This window comes from Mya arenaria, chromosome 3, assembly GCF_026914265.1.
Source record: "Mya arenaria isolate MELC-2E11 chromosome 3, ASM2691426v1".
Classification (NCBI taxonomy): Eukaryota; Metazoa; Mollusca; class Bivalvia; order Myida; family Myidae; genus Mya; species Mya arenaria.
In genome coordinates, this window is record NC_069124.1 from 59,529,676 (window position 1) to 59,555,990 (window position 26,315).

Consider the following 26,315-nt stretch of genomic DNA (forward strand, 5'->3'; position numbering starts at 1 on the left):
GAATCATTGTGTTAAATCGCATGAATATTTCTGTATGTAGTGTTGTTTACACGGGATCACATTGAAAATTGGAATTTCCTGAACAGTTTCCGACTACGGAAAAAGACTTGAATGGGATGATTGAATTTGGCTTGTTTGTCTAAAGACAATATAGCTATACCAACATATCGCATACCATTTTAAAGCTGCACTCTCACATATTGGACGTTCTGACAACTTTTTTATTGTTTGCCTTGGAACGAGCCAATTTTTGCGAATATCCATGGAAACCAGTTATATAAGACTGCTGACAAAAATCAGATCGCAGAATTTTATATTTAAGTTCAAAAATTAATGTTTTATGCATTTTTCTTAAACCGTTTTTCTTAAATCTACTATCTGTTTTTTTTGTCAGCAGTCTTATATCACTGGTTTGCAGATATTTACGAAAAAATTTGCTCTTTCCAAGACAAAAAATAACAAAGTTGTAAAAATGGTAAATCTGTGAGAGTGCAGCTTTTAAGGGTATTGACTACTCTTTTCATGTCACCTTTGAAAAATGAATATTTCTATGTTGATAAAGCAATTTGAAGAAAACTGGACTCTACCGCGAAATCTGGTAAGTTTGAGTTACATACCTTGTTTCTTTCTTGTATATCAAAGACATTAAATATCTTCAGATGTGTTGTTTATTTCATTATATGTACCCACAATGCTATTAATCAACATTTTAGACACAAACAATTGAGCCAGATGCCTTTGGTGGAAATGAGATTTGGACAACGGGTCGAACTCACGATTAGCTATAACTGGCCAAATGAGCGTATAAGAATAAGAAACTCTAGGATCTGATTTTTGTCAGTAAACTTTATCATTGGTTTGCATATATTTATGCACAAATTTGCTCTTTCCAAGATAAAAAATAAAAAAAAAGTTGTAAAAGTGGTCTATCTGTGAGAGTGCAGCTTTAAGCACTAAGGTCAAGTATTGTTACTATCTTAATGTTGGTAAACAATATAAACTAAATAATGTCCATATAAAGGTTCCACATATAAACAGCCGCTTCAGTCATTTGACGTTGTTTTTTGCTTCCTTATGTTAAGGTGGAACGTGACGCTACCGAATTTTCGAATTAATGTCTTTAAATTTTACATTTTCAATATTCGAAACAGTTTGGAAGCAAGTTTTCTTCAAAATATATATATTACGTCAACATTTAGAAATCTGCATTGTTTAAAAACACAAACAGATCCAGGCGCCCCCCCCCAAAAAAAAAAACAAAAAAAAAAAACAAAAAAAAAAACAAACAAACAAAAAACAAAAGCAACAAACAAACTCAAAGTAAAAAACAATCATCCAAGTTTCCTTTTTCATGTTAGTATTAGAGAAAAGGTTTTAACGTTAATTGATCCGTCATTCGATAAACAGAACAAATGACTCCTGGGGTCAATTTTCAATAGGGTCGAACTCGAATGTTACACCAGCGTTAACACAAAACACACTAAAATATTAAGCATTGCGTATTCTGTTTCATATTATTTTTCTGTTGACGTTTCAACAGCATGATTCAATCAGAATTGCACTGATTGTAAATGAGCACATTGAATCGGTTCTATAATCTCATCTTGTTACGGGTTGTTATAGCTCACACACACGCACACACATGCACGCACGTATACGCCCTCATACTTGTGCGTTTGCCCACACATATGCACACACACGCACACTAAGATAAAATATGTATTAAATGGTTACAATGATAAACTTAAAGGGGTTGCGCGTGCGTGCATGCCTGCCTTTTTTATGTGTTGCTTTATAAACAGTGCAATTCTGATTGAAGCATGTGTACTATTCGGACTTCACCAAAATAAAATATTGTTGAATATTAATTTAATAAAATATAGCTATAACATACAATGCATCAGTGTTTTATACAAAACTTAACTATCTCAAGTTTCTAACGTGAATTAAGACAATGAAATATTTCGATTAACGTCATATTTTAACGTTGTACTAGAATAAGTCTTAAATAAAAAAACTGGTAAAGCGGTTAGATTATTTGATATTGCACACAAATGAAGTCCGTAAGGTTCTCCTGTCTTGATGTCAGATATTTTTGCAATACAATTTTGAATAAATATATTTAAAAAATAATGAGTTAACAGTTTTTTAGGTACGCGCACTTTTTCAGCGAAACACGACGCCATCTTTCCCTCGAAAATTGATATTATATACGCATTTAAAATAAAATACGTAAAATAAGAGAATGAAAAACACATGTCCATGAATGAATAAAAAAACTGGTAAAGCGGTTAGATTATTTGATATTGCACACAAATGAAGTCAGTAAGGTTCTCCTGTCTTGATGTCAGGTTATTTGCAATACAATTTTGAATAAATATATTTAAAAAATAATGAGTTAACAGTTTTTTTCCAAAATTAAAGGTACGCGCACTTTTTCAGCGAAACACGACGCCATCTTTCTCTCGAAAATTGATATTTTATACGCATTTAAAATAAAATACGTAAAAGAAGAGAAAGAAAAACACATGTCCATGAATGTTTTCATAGGACAAATTTGAGGATGATATTTAATAGCGCTACAATCAAGTATGCAAATATCGGTTATTGAAGTTGAAACGCAAACATAAATAAAAGATTACCAAATATTGACGTCAATGGTATATTTTAAAGACTCGTAGCTTCAAAACTGTTTCGAATATTGAAAATGTAGAACAGTCCCTAATTTGACTTATTAAATACTGTTTTGATTGAATACCAATTTTAAGACATTTACTCGAAAATTCGCTCAGGGTCGCGTACAACCTTAACATAAGCAAGCAACAACAACGTCGATTGACTCTGACGCGGTAGTCATTCTAAAATGCCGTCCGAGCTTTTTTAATGATGTTTAGCCTGGACATAAACATCATTAAAAAAGCCTAAACGTCATTTTAGAAAAACTACTGGCGCGGCTGTTTATATGCGGACCCTTTATATGGACTATATAACTATCGTTTGCCAACATTACTTATAGAAACAATACTTGACCTTGGTACGTCAAATATCACTCACATTTGTAAAAAGGTTCATTTTGGCAGTTGTAGATAATAGTTTTATCGGCCCTGTTGTCCAACCTTAGAACAAATGGCAATTTTAAAGTCAGGGGAAGTAACTTGCAGTTTGGCGTTAGACACATAGCGGTTTGGTACATCTTGAAATTTGCGAGCCTGATACAGACAATGCCTATTCAAGAAAGATGGAAAACGAAAAGTAAATTACGATTTAACAATTTATAACAACGAATTAAACAATACATGAATGAAATGTAATGTAAGAGATTATTATTAAAGCATACAAATGTTAACAAATTTCCAATTTCATTTTTGAACCAAATACCGCTCCATATATATGGTTCATATTTAAGCGCCAATAGATTTCGTCATTTAAAGCATGAAAGGTTAAAACGTTAACTCGTATTAGTTCAATCACAAATTTGTTAACTATTAACTTCACATAGAAGCTTATAATGTGTTAAACTACGATTCTTAATAATAGAAAAATACCAATTGAATATATTTTAAAAAAACTTGCACTTTTTACTTACGCGGAATCCAGAACGTTCTGCTTTTGAGTCATTTTCTCTTTCACTACCAAGTAGGTTACATAGTTCACGGGCAGAGTACTCCATTTTCTATGAAAATATTGTTTTTAATATGCGATCTACATTAAATATATTTTTGTAAATCGTGTCGATATTTTTCAGTGGCTGCACAAGCAGTTGGCACGTATACCCCCCCCCCCCCTCCCAAGTTGGCAGGCAAGTTAGTTAAAGCAGTGTCAGTTTATTTTATTAAATACACAGTACTACAATACTCGACAATGAACCATTTTGGACCGACCTCCGGTCCCGAAACACCTCCAACCCGCGCGTACCCACCCGCCCTCAAGTTATAAATTCCTTGATCCACCACTGTTAGTGACATCAATATGCAATACTACACATATGCAATAAACTAATAACAATACTGAAATATTTACACCTCAACTTCCGTTCCTTAAATGAACTGCCTTTCGGCAATTGCGTTCATCAATCGATGAACGCAACATCTTCGGATATGTTCGGATCGTAATTCATTGCATACCAATATACATGAAAGCTATTGATCTTGTTATTGGTTGTATTGTGTCTGCAGGTCCCGTAGAATATAGATCAACATTTTTAAAAGTGTTAGTTTATTATATTTTAAATATATTGGTACCAGAAGTGTTTCAATTTTACGTTTTAAAGTGATTTCAAGTGGTTGATCTTTTCCCGCGTTATTGTGACGTCATTTGAAAAAAATGTTTCCGGTTATAGTCGGGTCGTTCTATTTACAGAATAAGTAAGAACGGATTACTGAAAGGTTTTCTTAACTGAAATGAAGTATTTTTTTAACAATTCTTGAATGAAATAATGAACTATTGGTGTAAATATAAGGAATGAATAGCGGGGTTGATGTCACTATAGGGGATATGAACGCAATTGGGTTGGTCAAAGTACGCGTGGAGTCCTTCGGACTCCACACACATTGACCAATCCAATTGCGTTCATACCCCGATAATGACATCAACCCCGCGATTAATTCCTTAAATGAAGTCATTTAGAACTATTGTTAAAGGAGGTGAATCCTACTTAATATGTCAGCAACTACTTTAGGTCACTTTTTAACGTATGCAATTTCAGGAAAACTTTCACTTTGGCATGCTGACCGGATTACATGTAAACCAATTTGTAAGACATGTATTCCAATGCTCTGTAAATTTTTAACTAACGCAGCAGGAAGTAGAACAATACATTGAATAAAAGTGCTCACTTCAAAAATCAATCTGCGTTAAATTCCCGTTGAAATCTGATAACGCATGAACTGCCGTTTGTGTCGTTTGGTAGACGTAAACATCTTTTGTGATGTCATCAAGTACATGTGCGAGAGAGGGAATTGCATCGCCACTCGCTTTACGTTTTACGTATTGCACTTTGTAAAACCAAAATCGAAAATCGGTAATAATGTTTTCATTTTTTGTTTTGATTTCCGTGAGTAAAATTGAAATCATGGAAATGAAAAAAGCCTATCAATTTGTGTTTGCTTATTTGTCATAAGAAGAACGAGTTTCATATTTCTTATTTCGTTTTTATCCTCAAAAGTGATTAATTTAAAGAGAATATAGCTTTTTTACCAGGTTTTCACATAGTGAAACCTGGTTGTTAGAATGGCGAACGTCGTTGTTCGAGCGGGCGGATGGGCGGGCGGCCGGGCGCATCAAACTCACCTATGAAACTGAATAACATTAGTAAGGGTTGACATATCTTGACCAAACTTGGTCTATAGAAAGAGTTTATGGATACCTTTCATGGGATTGCGTTTGGGGTCCCTACGGTCAACGTCAAGGTCACTGTTACTAAAAATAGAAAAACAGTTGAAACTGAATAACTTTAGTTAGGTATGACATATCTTGACACAACTTGGTCTATAGGAAGAGTTTATGGAGACCATTCATGGGATTGCGTTTGGGGTCCCTAGGTTCAAGGTCAAGGTGACTGTTACTAAAAATAGAAAAACAGTTGAAACTAAATAACTTTAGTTAGGGATGAGATATCTTGACTAAACTTGGTGTGCTTGAAGAGTTTATAGATACCTTTCATGGGATTGCGTATGGGATCCCTAGGGTCACGGTCAAGGCCACTGTTACTAAAAATAGAAAAACAGTTGAAACTAAATTACTTTAGTAAGTGTTGACATATCTTGACCAAACTTGGTCTATAGAAAGCGTTTATGGGTACCTTTCATGGGATTGCGATTGGGGTCCCTAGGTTCAAAGTCAAGGTCACTGTTCCTAAACATAGAAAAACGGTTGAAACTAAATAACTTTAGTTAGGGATGAGATATCTTGACTAAACTTGGTGTGCTTGAAGAGTTTATAGATACCTTTCATGGGATTGCGTATGGGATCCCTAGGGTCACGGTCAAGGTCACTGTTACTAAAAATAGAAAAACAGTTGAACCTGAATAACTTTAGTTAGGGTTGACATATCTTGACCAAACTTGGTCTATAGGAAGAGTTTATGGATACCTTTCATGGAATTGCATCTGGGATCCCTAAGGTCAAGGTCACTGTTACTAAAATAGAAAAACAGTTCAAACTGAATAACTTCATTAAGGATTGACATATCTTTACAAAACTTGGTCTATAGTAAGAGTTTATGGATACTTTCATGGGATTGCGTTTTGGGGTCCCTAGATTCAAGGTAAAGGCCACTGTTACTAAAAATAGAAAAACAGTTGAAACTGAATAATTTTAGACAGGGTCTACATATCTTGACCAAACCAGGTATAAAGGAAGAGTTTATGAATACCTTTTATGGGATTGCGTTTGGGGTCCCTAGATTCAAGGTCAAAGTCACTGTTACTAAAAATAGAAAAATGATTGACACTGAATAACCTAAGTTAGGTCCTGACTCAACTTGGTATAAAGGAAGAGTTTATAGATATTTTTCAATGGATTGCATTTGGGGTCCCTAGGGTCAAGGTCACTGTTACTAAAAATAAAAAAAAAACAGACACAGGCTGAAGTTCTTCTGTCAATCATTAAAAACCTGTTTTCGTCGCATTGCGTCGTTTCTTGTTTGTTTTTGTTTTTCTATTAACACTTTTTTAAAACCCAAAACCGAAACATGTTTTAATGACCATGTTCCTTGTTTTATGTCCTATGTAGTAACCAGTCTTCAACTACATCGGTAACCACTTGATGTATTATATTGAAGCTTTATACAAGTCTCCCAATAAGCAAAACTCTATCATGCATTTCATGCAAACTATGGCCCTTCTTTACTCGGAAATATGGTTAAGAGAGAAGAGTTTCGTGCAGCTACATTGCAGTATATGTGTAAATGTCATATATACAAAGGAAACAAAAAACGTACTTCAATTGCCTAAAGTACCTGACGAACTATCAAAGTCAGCTTGTGAAAATTATTGGCACTTCTTATTGCCTCTGTGATTCTGTGAGGTGATTTAAAAAGGAGAGTATGCAATAAAAATGAGTCCATGCTCTCTAACATATTTTGTTGATTTGTAATAAAGTCCTACAAAATGATGATATGTATTTTGAAGTACGTTTTAAGCGGTATCATATGTATCGAAATCAATTTTTGTCGGGCCTAATATCTAAATTACCACATTTTAATACAATAAGATTAAGAATGATAAACATAATTATACTTAACAGTCTGTAAGTGATGCATTGAACCAGTTTACTGCAACAGAAGAAAGTGTTGCCGACCCTCTATTTCATTTTATTGCATTAATTTTTGTAATAAACCAACATTCGAGACTAAAATAAATAAACAGGCAGACTGGTTTGATACATAATGTATAAATCGTAATATTTATTTAGAAGCTTTACATATTTGAATGGTAATAAAGCAGATGTAAATATTATACTTTTATGTGATTGCAAGATTTACATCAGAATATTGCACGTTAAAAGAAAAGTGCCCTTTACAAACGCAAAATGTCTGAAAATGTAAACCTAAAGAAAAGTAAATTAAACGAGTTCGGAAATACTTAAAGACAAAGAACAAGTCAAATGCACCTAAATAACCTTAGATAATTTTCGTGAATTTTTTGAAATTCTTGGTAGTGATGCGTTTAATTGTACAAATGGAGAACCTGAGGCCTGTTGTAAAAATAATGATTTTTACAAAGCAAATGAATATTTTCCAGATTTTGATAGGCCTATTAGCTAGGGATGCAAACGAATGGCAAACTTGATATTCGAATATTCGGTAATTCTTTCGATCGAATATTCGATTACCGAAATACACATTTTAGAAGATGTAGTAAACTACTATAATAATTATTATTCGCTAAAGTAATAGCCGGGGTATTTTTATCCCGTAATGTGTTGTAGCATGTACGCGCGGCGATCCCTGATTTCCCCAAATGAGTTTTTGAAATTCTCCATTTTCAGGAAGAAATAAGCAATTCATTTTAATCTAACAAACAATAATGTCAAATAATATCAATCATGTTGCCTTATCATTTGTAAACAATGTGAAGTTAGATAAATTCGTAGACAAATAGTTTTGCGCCAATGGAGGGTCTTTCCGTAGGACGTGCAGCCTTGTTCTGTGATTGACCTGTAAATTTACTAAATATAACTATGGAAAACCAAAACCAACTCGGGAACTAGTAAAATAATAAATCGAAAATATATGTGGATTTGACTCATCTATTGTATAACAATAGAGGAAATATATCCTAAAACGCTATACTATGCAATTACATTTCAAAGCACGAACATTGTATCGAAACATGGACAACAGTTTAAAGCACATGTTACAACATTATTGTAGTACATGGCATTCTTATCATCACGGCGATTTGAGTTACGTTGCACAGCTTAATTTGCAGCCAAGACAACACATTGGTGTAAAAGCTGATTCCTAGCCAGATATTGTAAAAGTAGGGGGACTTTTTATAGTACCCGAGGATAAGTCCCTAAATGACATATGACGCGGGTTTAGTGTATTGTCATTAAATTCACACCTCTGGCATTAGGGGCCAATCGTTGTAAAACAAGACACAGTGTTGTAGGCAAAAGGTTTTTTTTTTCTCTTTATTGATTTTTTTCCCAAATATTCTAATACCGATTTTGATATTCGAATACCAAACGTTCGATCGAATATTCGTTTGCATCCCTACTATTAACCAATGACAACGTTAGTGTTAAGCTGGTAAATGTGTTTTAAAGGAAGATTGTGATTGTTTACTAAATACCCTTTTCATCGAAAGTACACATATATTATTAACGCATTAATGATATTTACACAATGTATTTTGAACATTGGGTTTCATCCCAACAAAATAATGTTAGGTACAATAATCCCATTTATAAAAAAAGGTAGTGTCAACGATGTTTATTGATAACATGTACAATTCTTGTCAGTTGTATGCCCAACGTATTCACTACTGTACTCAAAAACGCTTTGAAACATTTTTGTGATGAACGTAACATTGTTTCGGACACAATTCGGATTCCGTTAAGGGAAGTCGCAATATTGATGCTGATGCAATATTAATAATTATGCCAAAAGTTGATTTTTTTAAATAAAAAAAAACGTTTATATGTAATATTTGTATATATGATGAATAAGCTGAAAAATAAGCTGATATATACCAAATTGTCAATTAAAGTGAAAGAAAACATGTTCTGACGGTTCTGAATACTTTTATGTTGCAGTTGGTATATGACAAAGGGGGGGGGGGGGAGGGGTTTACACATTGATTATAATGTATGTGCTTATGGTTTTGTTGCTTGCAGATGATATGGCTATTGTAAGAAAGACACATTTCAAAGTACAGGGCCATTTTAACACTTTAATGATTAATGTTATGCATGGGACCTTAAAGCAAAACCTTAAAGTTATGGTGTTTCGTAAGCGTGTTGGACCTAAAGCCACTGAACGTAGGACCTATTATGGGGGGAGCCATGATCGTAGTCAAATGTAGTTAACTGGTAAAGCCCTCGAGCTATGAAAGTTTTATTTTGCAAATGAAAAGAGTACGACCTTAATCCTACGATGCTGTGTCAATTGCTTGATGCATTCGTATAATCTATGCATGGCAACTTATGGGAAATTCTAAATCATAAGAGATCCAAGGAGTACATCGTAACTGTGAAAGAATGTTAAAGGTAAATCCAAATACATGTAATGCTTGCATTTATGATGAGCTCGGGAAATATCAGTTATAAGTTTTTAGGTATATATGGGTAATGAAATGTTGGTTTAAAGTAATACAAACTAATAAGGTTATTATAATAACTGAGTATGAAGAAGTAATAGAGGTAGGAGATTTTGAGTATCCAAGGTTAATGAACTATTAAATGACTATGGTTTCTCAAATGTCATCGATAGTGTCGACAATTTAGATGATCATGTATTTTCGTATGAATTTAAATGTATTGTGGTTGATACCATACATTGTTGTTAAGGTACCTTAAGGATTAGTTTTGTTTAAAGAAATAAAAAAATAAAAAACTTAAGAATATGAAAAGCTAGAAATTTTGCCTACTTTAAGACTTCAATAGTTTTAGACTATCTGTGCATCTACTTAGAATTCGGTCTAGAAGATATGCCAGAAATCGCATCGCACAAAAAGGTATTGTTTAATTTGTAATACTGTGGATATTGAAGATACATTGCCTTTAATATGTATATGTTCATGTCATGCTGGACTTAGTAAAGATTATTTAAGGTTCTTTGTCAGTGCAAAAGAGGGATGAAAAGGCCAAAAAATAAACTGTTAATGTGTTGCACAGTTTTGAGGAAAAATCTTTTAAAGGAGTAAAAACAAGCATGTGTCATTATTTTGGGTCATAATGAGTTGATAAGAAGTTGACTAAACTTTACGAAAGAAGATTTTATTAGATTAAAATCACGGCTCCAGCTGGGGATGGCCATTGTCGCCATTTGCGACAAAATCGCAAAAGTGGTGACAACTTTTCAAATTTGGCGAATTTATTGCGACAACGATTTTTTTTTGAAAATGTTCTTAAAACTTTTTATAACCCCGAGGGAGCCCTGCAGTTATCAACAACATAAATATATGTTTATATCATTTCTAGATGATATCTTTTTCATACAAGAATAATATGCAATAAGATAATGGATAATAGTGGAATAAATTCATGTCCTCGTTACAAAAAAATAAATATCTTTCTTCGAATATGTTTATGTAGACAGTTTTTACTGTTTTGACACACCTAAGAGTTATGAAATCATTGTGTGTGTTGTTTAGTACTTAATGAACACTTTAATATGACAAATTGTTATACAACATTTTGAAATGTTATATCCCTGAATATACACGTTGACTACAATTTTAAAAAAAACAACAACATGTGTGTAGTATAGATGATGTTTGTTGTACAGATGTAAATAAAATGACTGTTCTGTTCCTATTACCAATCGGTAATAACACTCCAAACCTTAGGTCTGATACCGACTGTCTGCGTAGTGAGTTGATTCATGCTCAAACTGATGATAATGACAAGTCTTGTATTCATCATGTAAGTAAAATCTACATTCAACAAAATGACAACAGACATACTTCAGACAACAATCGATAATTTAAACGTGAATGATTATAATCCCTCCACTTGCACACTCTATTATATATACTCGTGAATTTTAATATGCTCTCCGGTTATGAAGAGAGAATCAAGTTTTTTTATAGCCATCCCCTTCGAACTCCTCCCCTCCCCTCTCTCAAACATTACACCCCACTCACATAGAATACAGTTTCTCTCACAGCGCACACATCACAACCACTTTTCATATTATTTCGTATGTACTCATGAATATTGTTTTCCGGTGACACAAATAGTATTTATGTTCTTTTTATAGCCCCCACCAATCCCGCTTGTCCCCTATCCCCTGCCTCACATTATACCCCCTTACTTACAATGAAGTATGAATCCCAGATAAACAACCCACCTCGCAAATCCTTCTTTATACACGTAAGAATAATATTTTAAAATAAATGTGCGGTAGATCAGCCATATCGAGAGCATTCTTGAGAAGAAATTAAGAAAAAGCTTAAGGCAGGTGCTCGAAGGAGAAAAAAATTAGTTATTCAGCTTACTAAGTGATCATCGCTCAAGTTATTCTATGAAATGTTGGCTAACGTGGATGAAGATTAATGCACCGTGCGTGCCACAAAGCCAAACTGCATAGAAAGGTGACGAGTGACTGGAATTTGTACGTCGTGCAACACAAGGATTCGTTCTCTGAACTGTGTATTGTTTTGGGAATTCTAAAGGAATGTAAAAATGAGAACATAAAATATGGTATCAACGGCTATGTACAGTCAATTACTTACTTTCCCGTGTCATTGGTATGTTCATATATCAGTCGCTTCGAGCAGTGAGGATAAATATTCAGCATGGTTATGGCGATTTACATACTGATGCTTTTATCAGAAGCGTTCTTAGCAAGGAATAAAAGTCAACAATCTGCTTAATTACGCCATGGCTCAGAAGGGTATAGCAAGGTACAGTTGAACTGGTATTGGGATTGAACGTAGATCAGAACACTGAAGCGATCGTTAATTTTATCATGCTGTTCTTAAACTAAGGAAATTCTTCCAGCCTTTGCGCGTGAAGCAGGATTTTAGCTTGTCAATAATTCACAACATACTGCTAATCCCAAACTAAACAGCTATACATATAAGGTATTGCATCAATGTAGCAATGTCTTGCGATTTTCCCATGCGACGCCCCCCCCCCCCCCCCCCCCCCCCCCCCTCCCCCCAACTCACACAAACACTGTTGCCCGAAAATTATAGGTATCTTGAGTTAATTTCTGCGTCAATGTATTTGAAAATAAAAAAAGTACATAATCATGCCACACTTAATCATTAAATAAATTATGCTGCTGAAACTTCCTCCTCCCCCCGTTATGTTCTGACACTGATTATCACTAGTTAAGCAACAATATGACTTACTGCGCTATATCTACAATGAGTTTAAACCGAAGAAGAGTTGTTCTTAATTTTAATTGAAAGGTAAGAAGTCTGTTTACATGATATGAACATATTTTTTTTGTTTAATTTATGCTGATACATGCAAGGCATTTTATGATACTTTGTATTTTTCAATCTTGATATCTTTTTTTTTTTTTGATTTATTAATAATAAAACTAGAAATGTGTCCATAGGACACGGATGCCCCCACTTCGATTTTTTGTCACAGAAAATAAGCCATAATGATTATTCAGGATAATCTGCACATATAGGATAAGTTGAGTTGAGTTGGGTTTTACGGCATCGCAAGACTGTATAGGTTATATGGCGCCATTCAGGCAGGAAAAAACTTGTTGGATCCACATTGGACACATACTTTTCAAGAATTAGATTGGAAACATATATTTTTGAAGTATTTTTGGCAAAAAAGGGCCGTAACTCCTAAATGACTAAAGCGATTTCCATGACTATCGAACTTGATCAAGATATTATGGTCACAAACATGTGTTTAAAGTTTGGTGAGGATTGGACAAACAGTTTTCAAGAATTAGATTGGAAGCATATATTTTTGAAGTATTTTTGGCAAAAAAGGGCCGTAACTCCTAAATGACTAAAGCGATTTCCATGACTATCGAACTTGATCAAGATATCATGGTCACAAACATGTGTTTAAAGTTTGGTGAGGATTGGACAAACGGTTTTCAAGAATTAGATCGGAAACAATCTTCGGGACGTACGTACGTACAGAAAGACAGACGTACGTACGGACAAGGGCAACCCTATATGCCGCCACTTTGTGGGGGCATAAAAATGAGTCCTACCGTGTAGGTATATTCACGGATTAATTGAACAAATTACCTTTAAGTAATCACCTCAGAGACAAAAAGACAAATGTGGGAGGGTGTGGAGAGAAACTTTAATGCCCAGTCTACAGGAATTCATCAAACTGTAGACCTGCTAACCAAGAAGTGGGACAACCTTACTCAAATCCATCGCCCAAAATTTATGGATTACAAAAAACAGCTTCAGCTGACAGCTTCATATTTTTTTTCTCATTTTACATACATTTCTGAAATTAAATAATAAGTAAAATCAATTAATTTTATTTATTATAAAATGAGTAATCAGTTCAAAGGGATTACCATTGTTGTACTTGCAGTTTTAATAGTAATTGTCAATTATAAATGTATACTGATCCCCTTTTTTAGACATATTAATAGATTTTAAAAGTGCATTTTGACCCTATCACATACTTATTATGTATATAAGTGTTTTGTTAATGAACCCTTGATTACATAAAGTATTAATGGAAATGAAAAGTAATGACTCAACTTAACTCAACTTGTTTGTATTTTCACCACACATTGTGATATTCATATCATATACAAATAGTAATTAATAAAATAAATGACAATATTGTACAAAAGTCACAAATAATGTATAAAAAGTTATGGCATTGCATTATTTTCTGCAGGAAATGGCCAAAATAATACAGCCTCCTTGGCAGAGTTGACCAATGCTGTTTTCGACGTAATTGGCAGGGATGGCTGTGCCATGGACGGTATCGGCGGAACAGATCTACTAGATTCAACATGTATACAGGAAAGGTATGTTATTTGTTTTAATTCATTAAAGCGATAATAGACTAAAATTGAAATAATTCATTGTTGACACACAATATTGTGAAGCACAGTTTTGTTCATTTCCTTGGCTAGAAACATGCTGCCTGTTACATAATAACATGTCAAACCCACGATTGTTATCTATATATGGAAAATTTTAAAACCAAATTTGAGATCTTCATTCAAGTTTACAATAATGCGTGTTGCCAAAGAATTTCACCGTGCTTAATTGTCATTGAAATAAATCGCCAAATGGGTCAATAGGTGAACATAAGTTTATTGATTGTATGGTGGAAAATGGTACACATTCACTTTCATATCACTGTCAGATTCACATCAATAACACATCCATGTCACTAACACAATCGTATCACTAACACATTCATGTCACTCAGACAATCATATTAATAAGACAATCATATCACTAAGACAAGTATATCACTAAGACAATCATGTTACTCAGACAATCATATCACTCAGACAATCATATCGCTCAGACAATCATGTCACTCACATAATCATATTACCAAGACAATCATACCACTAAGACATTCATATCACTAAGAGAATCATATCACTAAGACATTCATATCACTAAGACAATCATATCACTCGGACAATCATATCACTCAGACAATCATATCACTCAGACAATCATGTCACTCAGACAATCATATCACTCAGACAATCATGTCACTCAGTCAATCATATCACTCAGACAATCATGTCACTAAGACAATCATATCACTCAGACAATCATGTCACTCAGACAATCATATAACTAAGACAATCATATCACTAAGACATTCATAGCACTAAGAGAATCATATCACTTAGACATTCATATCACTAAGACAATCATACCGCTAAGGAATTCATATCACTAAGACATTCATATCACTAAGACAATTATATCACTAAGACAATCATGTCACTCAGACAATCATATCACTCAGACAATCATGTCACTCAGACAATCATATCACTCAGACAATCATGTCACTCAGACAATCATGTCACTCAGACAATCATATACTAAGACAATCATGTCACTCAGACAATCATGTCACTAAGACAATCATATCACTCAGACAATCATATCGCTCAGACAATCATATTACTAAGACAATCATGTCACTCAGCCAATCATGTCACTAAGACAATCATATCACTCAGACAATCATATTACTCCGACAATCATATCGCTCAGACAATCATATCACTAAGGCAATCATGTCACTCAGATAATCATGTCAAAAAGGCAATCATGTCACTCAGACAATCATGTCACTCAGACAATCATATCACTAAGACAATCATATCACTCAGACAATCATATCGCTCAGACAATCATGTCACTAAGACAATCATATTACTCAGACAATCATATCATTAAGACAATCATGTCACTAAGACAATCATATCATTTATATCATTCATATCTTTAAGACATTCATATCACTAAGACATTCATATCACTAAGACATTTATGTTTAACAGGGAGAGATAACACTGCAATGCACAGTGATATAAAAAACATGTACACAGACATAATTTCCGATGTATACCGACACGTTCATGTAAAAATCTAAGATCTTAAGTCAAACATAGCACACATTCAGTGATTTTTTCATTCAATTTACTGCCTTTTAAGGGCTATTTCCCTTTGCGAAAAAGTGTTCAATTTCCCCATAAAATGATATATTTTCCAAAATAATTAATAATATATTCCGTGGATGCATAAAAAAGCAATGAATTTCTTAAAAAAAATATCAACATCTTGATAAGACTAGCCATTTTACAGCGAATGCATAAAAAAGTAAAAATACGTATTTTGATATTATACTTGCTATTTGAGCATAACTTTGTATCTTTCCCAAATTCGAGAAAATCTTAATTTGGTAGCAGGCGGTGAAAATAATTAAAAAAATATCACTGACATTCTCGTGTATAATTAAGTTTGGAAAAATAAAATTATGTAATAATGACTCATTCATTCTGAACAACATCGTGACATTTTCGCAAAATTTAACATTAACATGATAGCACATTTTAGTATAAGAGTTCGTTATTCCAGGACATATCAGACAGTGTTAGAGGCAGAGGAGGTTCCTGACACGTTTTACCTTTCCAGACCTGAGGCTAGCACGACTTCCAAAGCCTTCGCTACCTCGACATCATGTAATCATTGTTGCTGTCTGGAATTTAAAGCGATCTGGCAGCTGCAAAAAGAAAATTGAAATTAGAAGTGGTTATTTGAATAAAGCAATTTAAAAAAGAAAAAAAAAGTGCAGTATGTACACTAGAATGCTGATGCTTAATTTCATTAAAATTAAATACAAATATTTATTGTTGAATTTTGAGGCATTGACGATTTTAATTTGGAAAAAAATCACATTAAAGGACCTATCTACATTCTAAATATCCGATTTAAGTCCGTTGCCAATTATCAGCACATTTTTAGTGCACTTTTATTATAGAAATTATAAATGTATGTTTGTACTAGTTTATTTCTCTTTAAAGCCTTTAATTAAAACTACTGTAAACTTTCAGGTAATTGGTATTACACCTTCTGCATTGGTGGAATTTCAGAAATTATGCAACTTGTGTTCTGCGCCGCATTTTTTTATCTCATACTTTAGTTCATGTTTCAAGAGTAAAGCTCGCTATTTGATTACATGTAGTCTATGCACATTTTACTTAATGGATATTCCATTTAAAACATATAAGCCCCAAGGGAAAAAGCACTTAACTATTATACCATGCCCTTACAGAATCAAATTTATCCTCTTGGGGTCCAAATTAATCAAAAAAACACCCACCCATAAACTGGAAAAAATACTTGCCGTTCCTCATGTGGGTTATATGTTTAACTGGAATAGCCATAAGAATATAAGTGTTCATGAGCAGAAGTTGTATTTTGTTCAAAAGTATTTTGCGTTGAAAACATCATTGATATTTAATTTGCTATTACTTTTACGAAATAAATAAATTTAACATTCAAAACTTGGTTATTTCCATAAGTTTATGACATAGGGTATGCTGGACCTGTTGAACAGTTGGGAGAAGCTGATCTAAAAGAAAAACAAAAACAAAAGTAGCCCCTGGTGTCATGTACCTAGCTAGAGAAGATCGGAGGAAAAAAAATTGAAATGAAAAGAAAAAAGCCAAAGAAGGCGATAAAATAACCAGCCTTTGATGAAAAAAAAACAACATTAACCAACTGCTCGCAGAAAATCGTCTGAACCAGTGTCCGGTGAAATTTACCTAGTAAATCAACTGCCCACAGAAAATATAATGAATCAGCTCCTGATGAAACAACACCTTAACCAATTCCCCGCAAACAACCATCTTAACAAGCTTCCGGTAGAATAAAATAACATATTTTTTTATTTTGATATGAGCATGTACACAAATCAGTAATTCATATATACATTAATATTGGAACAGAAGTCAGAATTGATGGCACTTGTTATCTTCCTGATGCGTAACATGTCACAAGCTACAATAGAGGAATAACAACTGAACCAGATGGCCTGCGTTAAGTTTCAATATCAGCTTCCCAAATAAGATCATCGAAACCAGCTTCAACTGGAATAACACCTGAGCAAAATGCCTACAGAAAACCTTCTGAACCAGATTCCGGTAGGATAACACCTGAGCCAGCATCCCAGAGAAAATATGCTTAACCAGCTTCCAGTGGCAATACCAACGTACACATATAGTTTTATGTATAGTAATTTCAAACTCATGATTTTTTGATGATATTTTATTTTTTAGAATGAAATGCCATATATTTTGAAGTATGAGCATGAAAAAGTCACACAAAAATAATATTCATATATTGACTGATTGAATGATGCCTTTTCAGAATGCATAGTATATTAAATTTGAAGATTAAAAGAAAAAAAAAAACGACCTTGATTGCGATGGCAATCGTTCACTAAAATGGTAAGAACAAAGCAACGCCTTTTGATAACTAAAAGAAGAAAATTCTGTAAGTATGTTTTGCATTGATTTGCCTGACATTTGTTTAAAAGGTAAAATTATCTATACCAAGCGATTCTGAACATATAGGTATAACATTGTCATAAAATGTTAAGCTAAAATTAAATCTAATTTTATACACAGTATGGCCAAATAAAAACAAAATAGAGATACATTAAGATGTCTGAAACCAACATTCTCAATAAGTATTACATTAAAAATACTAATATGTAAAGACAACAATGACAGTTTTATGAAACTTCTCGGCTTCTGCTTGTTATTTAAGAACATGGTAACTATGAACATTGACACAAACCACTTAACGCATTTCTGTTTCAAATAAAAAAACAACTTTTTTGTAGTTTACTATTGGGAATCAAATTGTGCATATTTGTAATCATTTATATTTTAAACATACAACTTTCAATATAGAAACATATTCACTGATATTCACTAAAAATGCACGAACTGTTCTTGCAATATTTGAAAGTGCAGTTACCTATAATAACACGAAGATTAGTCCTCTTTGCAATAAAGCGTTCTTCGAAAGCTGAAAATTAAAGATAATCTATGAGACGCTTTCTAGTCGGAATGACACTGTCAAATTCTGAGGAATATTGTCAAATAGACCAAGCTGTATTTGTTAGGCGCAACGTTGGATATTTATGGCCTGTTTTATACATAATTAATCTTTTTAACTTCAGACGAGCGAAATACCCATATTCTCCTTCTTGACATCACATCGAAGCGTGTAAGAACGAGATACATCATTGGCCTAAATATCCCCACCACCACATGAAGTACTTATAAAACCGCTGGATTTGATACACTCTATATGTTAAAGAATAAACCCAGAGAGTAACGGAGTAGATCAGCTGCGGGTACCCGACGATTATTTAGTAGATTGAACATGTGAAACAATATTCAACAAAATATGAACAACTGATACTCGCATTTTCGAGTGAGATACAACTATTACCCATTTTCTTACATTTCACTTTGTGTTGTCCTTTGATTGAATTAAGAATGTTATAAGGACAGTTCTATTAGATAAACTAACGAACAGGAGTAAAACACATTAAAGGTTCCAGCAAAAGTACAAATCCAATTTAATTGCCTTATCGTCTAGCCAAAGAATAAAAAAAAACTAACATCAGTCGTACTTAAGGTTTCAAATCATCTGGCCGTTAAGAGACAGATGACATTAACAAGAAACAGCTGATGCTTTATTGAGGAGATTTATAAGAATACAATAAATCCCGAACATTCCATTATTATCATGGTTGAAGGAAACCTTCAATAAGAGGGTATAATTATCAGTTATTTTAAATATAACAAAACTGCTATGTTACCAAATTGAAAACGAAGAAGTATTCGATCATTACCTTAAAGGAAAATTTTCAGTTCGATTGCTGATCTATTTTCAGATCAATTTGAGAGCTATAAAGGAGTCAATCATTTTAAAAACCGTAGGTATTGATTGCACTTTACAGTATCTTGGATTTGAACTAGTTTACGAGTGTAAATATTGTTTGGGGAGGGGTGTACTGTCCGCGACTTCTGTGATGCTAAGAAGGGGTCGCCATCAGCCCCGGAAACGACAACCAGCTAAATGACAGATGTCTTGACAATCGAAAACCTGTCTTCATATGCAGTGAGCCACGAAACCCTCGTCACTGTGACCCGAAATGCCGCTGCCTTAACGCACTTACCCTAGCTCGCAAGCTACCTTATCGCTGCAGTCACCGTCCCTATTTGCGGTATGTCACGTTCCGCAATTCGACTCAACAATGGCGCCCGATCCTACTGCGTTTGTCTCTCGCCGGCATCATACCATTTCACTTTAAGGGCACAGCTTGATCACAATAGTGACCTTTACGTATTGGATTCACAAACCATTACATATTTAGTCATCTATTTAAACATTCTTTAGCATACAGCCAATGAAATTGCAGATAGACAATCATTAAGAAGGAGGCTTAATCATTCATAATTTAAACTTTCGCTGGTTTTTAAAAATACGCCCATTGCCACTCATCCGATACATAATCTTGCGTCCGTCTTTGCATTTGAATTGTGTCAGCCAATGAGGCAATCTAAGTCAGTAAAATGAATAAAGTGAATTTAAATTAATTATTTAGAAGGGCCTATTCGCTACTCTCACTGCGCTTTTCTAAAACATTAAGATTTTAATTCATTGCATCTTAATTACACATCAAATGTCAGTGCGCAACTTGATAGTCGCCGACCGGTTTCACCGAAGGGGACTTTAGGTTCACCCTCCGTCCGTCCTTCCGTCCACAAAAATCTCGTTCCTGGTATAACTCAAAACGTGTCAAAGCTACGTTCATTAAACTCAGTATGTGGATAGAGATTAAAATGGAGATTATGCACATAAGTTTATTTTTTCGTCAGGTAAAGTAATGCAGAGTTATGGCCCTTAACTTATTAAAATACAGCTGTTGACTAAAAACATCTCGGTCCTGGAATAACTCAAACAAATCAAAGCTAGGTTAATGAAACTTGTGCGCGTTAGTTATTTTTTCGTCAGACAAAGTAATGCAGAGTTATGGCCCTTTTTTATTAAAATATAGCTGTTGACGGAAAACAATTCTCGGTCCAGGAATCCAAGCTAGGCTAATGAAAGTTAGTATGTGGAAAGCAGCAATATGGAGAGTATATATGCACGTTCGTTTATTGTTTTCGTCAGACAAGGTCATGCAGAGTTATTGCCCTCGACATGAAATATAGCCAATTTGTTCCTGTGATAACTCAAAAAGTATCAAAGCTAGGTTAATGAAACTGTCAAAAGTAGACAGAGATGATCTCGTAGGTTTTACGGCTCAAACTGTTGCATTTTGATGGATAAAATTTACTGTTAATGCCATAAGTTCACTATCAGATGGGCTGGGTTGTCTTAAACAACCTTGATTTATTGTTAAGATTTGTTTTTCATGAAGATTCTCGCGATACACGCTCATCTTTTTCACAAGACTTTAAACCAATAGGGGACAATGGACAAGCTCGGTAACAAAAAAAATAAACATAAACCCGGTTTAATGGCACTGGGTAAACGCCAACGACATGAACACAAAAACAAAACATCACAAGAAAGAAACATGGAAGAACAGCATAAAACTCCACAAACAGAACAGTGCATACATACTATATATATATATATATATATATATATATATATATATGGGCCGCGTCGCGACAAAACCTGTCTTAATGACCAAAATATCGATTTTGAGTTTTCTACATTTTTATATACGTGTGTTTATATCAATAAAAAATATGTAATTTTATTTTTGATATCTTGTAAACTTTTTGAGATTTTCCACTTTAAGTGGCACAGGGGTAAACGTCGATTTTTTGAAAACGCGTGACGTTATGACGTGAAATACCAACAACTGACGTAAAAAACTTTGTGATAATGAAGCGAACACCTGTCTTCATGAGTAAATATATTTATAAGTATATTACTGACATAGACCGTTTTAATTGTTTTATTTTCAATTTTTATTTCGTTGCTTAGCAACATAAGAACAATTAAGAATAACATGAATCAAAGCATCAGAATGCAAAAAAAACTGCTTTTTAAAAACAAATCAACAACTTCATTTCCTTTCAATATAACTTTATTAGAGTTATTGTCTGAAATATATATGAGTCTACAAAAGATGTCGTGAATTTACATTAACAATAGAACAATCACCGGCGACAAGGCATACACAGCTATAAAGTGTTTGGTACGGGGGATAAAATGTCCTGGTACGGAGGCCGAACGTATGGTCGGACGCATTTATATAATGATTCTTGTCGGGGATGGCTAAATTCTGCAGCTTGAACAACATCCGGTCGGGCTTGGGTCTCGAACCGGAAGGCAGGATCCTTTAGAACGTTCAGCGTGTCCTCCTCTGCATCTCGCGACGTTCTTACTACAACGACACCAGGCTCAGTGGACGTAAATCGAAAGTACTGGTACTTCCTGAAATTTAATCATGCATGACACTTGATTAACAAGCGATTTTCATTAATAAATAAACGGAGATTGGCTACTTATTACATACTGTAACATTTGCGGTTATTATTTATATATGGGTTTTTAGTCAATCGTAAAACCATAATCATTATGTAGAAGGTATGGGCCTTTAATGAGTTATAATTGAACGTGACGTTACCTTATTCCATTGAGTGCTTTGAAATGATCGCCCAGGAAGCCTTTCCAGTTTCTCCAAGATCATGCTGGATAACGAACCGCTGTGTTAGAATATGAGGATTTATTCACAACGTCCTCCAGCTGATCCAGGCTTTCACAGTCCGTTCTCCTGTACAATCGCTTCACATTTCCAAACCCACTATCCACGAGGCATTTTGCATGTCCTGCAAGAGTTTGATAAACGGATTTATTAATTAAGAGCATGTGTATTTTGCACGATGTTAAAGTTCCAGAAACAAAAAGACGATGTTGTAAAAGCAGCAGGAGAATAAAATCTTAATATGAGCAAATGTGAATATACAACTATATATTCGTATTCAAGAAATCGTTATATGTTTATGTATAAAAATATGCATATTATTTTACTATAATGACTTAGAAAGACGAACCTGGTATTTGCATAAGATACTCAATGGTACTGTGCTGTTCGGTCATGACTCTCCACATGAAGTAGCCCACGAGATACTTATTCTTATTCTGACCTGTAATGCGAAAAAATACATGAATGTGTGTAATTAATTTCCTGTACAGAATGTATCGCCCACTTACGCGCAAATTAAAGCAGAAACACACGTAAACGCACACACGCACAAAACTGCAAAGGTGCGACATTGTAAATGTTACGGACAATTACCAATAAAAATAGGAGGGACGGCGCAGAGTTAGAGTGTCTGCTTTCCGAGACAAAGAGGTGCAAAGTCCAATCACCAGTCGGGAAACATTCTTGTGACCACTCATATTGACACACAGTACTGGTGAGTTCAAGCAAGGAAATTGACTCGAGTTACTCTATAAGCTATCAGCTTTCGTCACAATTGAACTAAAATAAATTGGTATGCTAGTAATAAATTGTATATGCTTTGTGAAAGATTTGTTTTGTGTTTAAATTTACCTGGACAATTATCGGCGTGGATGGAGCAAGACGTTGATTGGCCGCCGTAGTTTTGAAGGGCCCAGTCTATCATTGAAATGGCGGCATCTGGTCCGTGTGATTTCGAATCGTCTTTCTCCATGGTCTCGTTCTCGTCGATGAGGAAATTCAGCTGGTGTGGGTCGCCATCTATTCGGAATCCAAATATACTGATCTTCCCAAGGGACAGGAAGAATAAGGGCCCCATTTGTCTGTAGTAATGCGGCAGGCTAACACTTTGGGCAAAGTCAAACGTGAAATGGTGGTACCGCTCACATTCAGCGGTGTGACGCGTCTCCGTACTGCGACGTATACAGTCATTGTACAACTCCCGTTCCTGAAAAAATGTTATAATCGGCTCTTTTATTTACCTTGAATATAACTCACTTTTACCAGAAATTGACATTGTCGTATAATAATAGGTGAGAATAGCAGACTCGTATTTGTGATTTAAGTAAGTATGCACATCATGATTTATGTACATAAATAAAACTATAACGGTGGGGGAGTCTAGTGGATAGTTGTGCACCTCGCACCTTAAAGGTCATGGGTTCGATCCGCTACACGGGTACTTTCTTATTGCCTCTCGAGAACAGGAAATTGATGCGGCAGTTATTCATATTATCATCACAAAATAACTTCTTTGGCATACAAAAAAACTTTGTACTTTACCTGTTGTGCCTTCGTTATATGAGCGCTGTATGCATCCGCCGCTTCTTTTTTGTCGTCTTCCTCGACAGCGTCCATCACGCGTTTCCTATTTTTTCGCATGTAGCACAGACGTCGTCACGCGGAGATGCGATTTTGATATGGGGTACACATGTCGACCAAATTGTCTTGAAGGCGGTCAGCTTCACACATCGAATGGGAACCACCGAATCTACAGCCTGTTTCTCATATTCCTTGAATGTCTTCAGTTTCGTTTCGCTTGCAGGGAGATAAGTTGGTGGAATATTGTCTCGCCCTCTTGGAGCTGCAGGCATTGGTAACCCCTCACGTTCTGCATAGTTCAGGAGAAACTTTTCCACGCGCTGCACATCGTCAAACGTTAGGGCGTGCTTGGGCCGTCTTCCAGTATTTCCATGGGTCCTTGGAACGATCCCATTTGTTGCCATGTGCGCCATTAGACCTTGTAAGGCACTTCTTCCTATGTCATAGCAGAGGTGAAATGTTCTCCTGCAAACAATGGACCCATTAAATTTAAATGTATAACGCATCCGTTGCCTCTTTTTTCCTTTCTTAGTTGTTGCCGTGGCGCGGTCGTCTTGTAAGATGGCCATAATATACATGTCTTTTTCATTTGTGTCCATTTCTCTTAAGTTAAGTATGTGTTCATACACATTTCCTACATTAAGCTGTTGTGAACATTTCCTTTGACACCCACATCCATCTTTACACACTTTCTTTATATCTGTAAGCTCACAATTTTCAGCCACTTCAATATCGCTTTCATCTAATTCAGCCTCTCCATTGCCATCGCTGTCTGTATCTTCATCTACGATTTCTTGCTGCAAAATACAATCCCTCACATGTCCTTCCAATATCCCGCCAATTGTGTCAATATCATCGTTGTCGACTTCATAATCAACTTCACACGACTCGTCTAACTCTTGTGATGCAAATGGTGTGGAAACTGGCGTTCTTCCAAAATGATTTGAGTACACACTCTCTAACTCCTGAAAATATATTATAGGAAAAACCTCATTATATCTGTCATATGAACCGGGTAGTTTTGTATTATTTGAACCATTTTTTTCCAAATTTATCAATGATAAAACAATATATACCAACACAATTTAGTGGAAATGTGATTAAAGCAAAAAAAAGTATAGCACATGTCAGGAATTGAACTTGAGTCTCCCGGGTGCTGCACAATGATCTTTCCACTGCGCCACAATCTCTTCAGTCTAACACTCAATTAACGTTATATATTACATCAACTCTTGGTCATAAAATCGATATAATGACTCGACACTTTTTCCATCTCATTTAAACATATTTCGTTTTATGAACATATTTATTCGTTTAGTGAACATATCTATTGGAATAGCATATTACAGTACTGTACAAAATACTAAACAATATAAATTCAAATACAGTAAAACAAAGAGATTTTCATTTTGAATGTCATTGCATCAAAATACGAATAAAATAATAGTAATTCTCATTTATAAAACGTTACGATGTCCAATTATAAACGTATATATTGACGGGTTGAGTTTAAGACAGGGAATAAGTTAACTTAACCTGTTTTATGGGATGTTATGATGCTGATATAAGGTGATGTATGCATGTAACGTTATTTATTTACATGTTATACCTAAGTGCATATTTATGGTAAAACCTAATTTACGCCCTCCTTTGACAGAACAAAATAATGAAATACATAAAAAGATAACTTACCTCCAACTCTGCATCCATTTTAACACATCTAAGTCAATAACCTGTACAAATATCTATTTTTTCTTCAGTGTTTACAAATCTAACTTCTCACTTCCTGGATAAAATACGTGACGTCATTTAAATCCGGTTTTCCATAAAACGTCATCAATGTCATTAAGACAGGTTTTGTCGCGACGCGGCCAATATATATATATATATATTTATATATAAATATATATATATATATATATATATATATATATATATATATATATATATATATATATATATATATATATATATATATATATATAAACCTAGGTATGCTTATCAAGGATTAGGTACCGCCTTGGAACAGTCAGTCAATTTACTGGGGATTTAAACCAGTTTACGTGCTCAAACCTCACTTATCCCAACAATCCTTATTAAAGAAAAAAACGTAAAAGGTAAATCTATTCAAAGTATGCATTAACTTGAGGGAACTAAATAATAAAACAATTAATAACAAGAGATGTTAGTGAAACATTTATGCCCCCTTGGGAGCCAAATTGTTAGTAGGATTTGGACACTTAAATAAAATATGGACAATCAGAAAACCTTTTTTCAGCTTACAGTCACACTGACCTTGACCTTTGACCCACTGACCT

General features: G+C 34.5%; 1 pseudogene; it reads right to left on the reverse strand.

Moving 5' to 3' along the window:
- Window positions 1-21,892: 21,892 nt before the first annotated feature.
- LOC128226156 (uncharacterized) lies at window positions 21,893-24,641 on the reverse strand (annotated as a pseudogene).
- Between the last annotated feature and the right edge of the window lie 1,674 nt (window positions 24,642-26,315).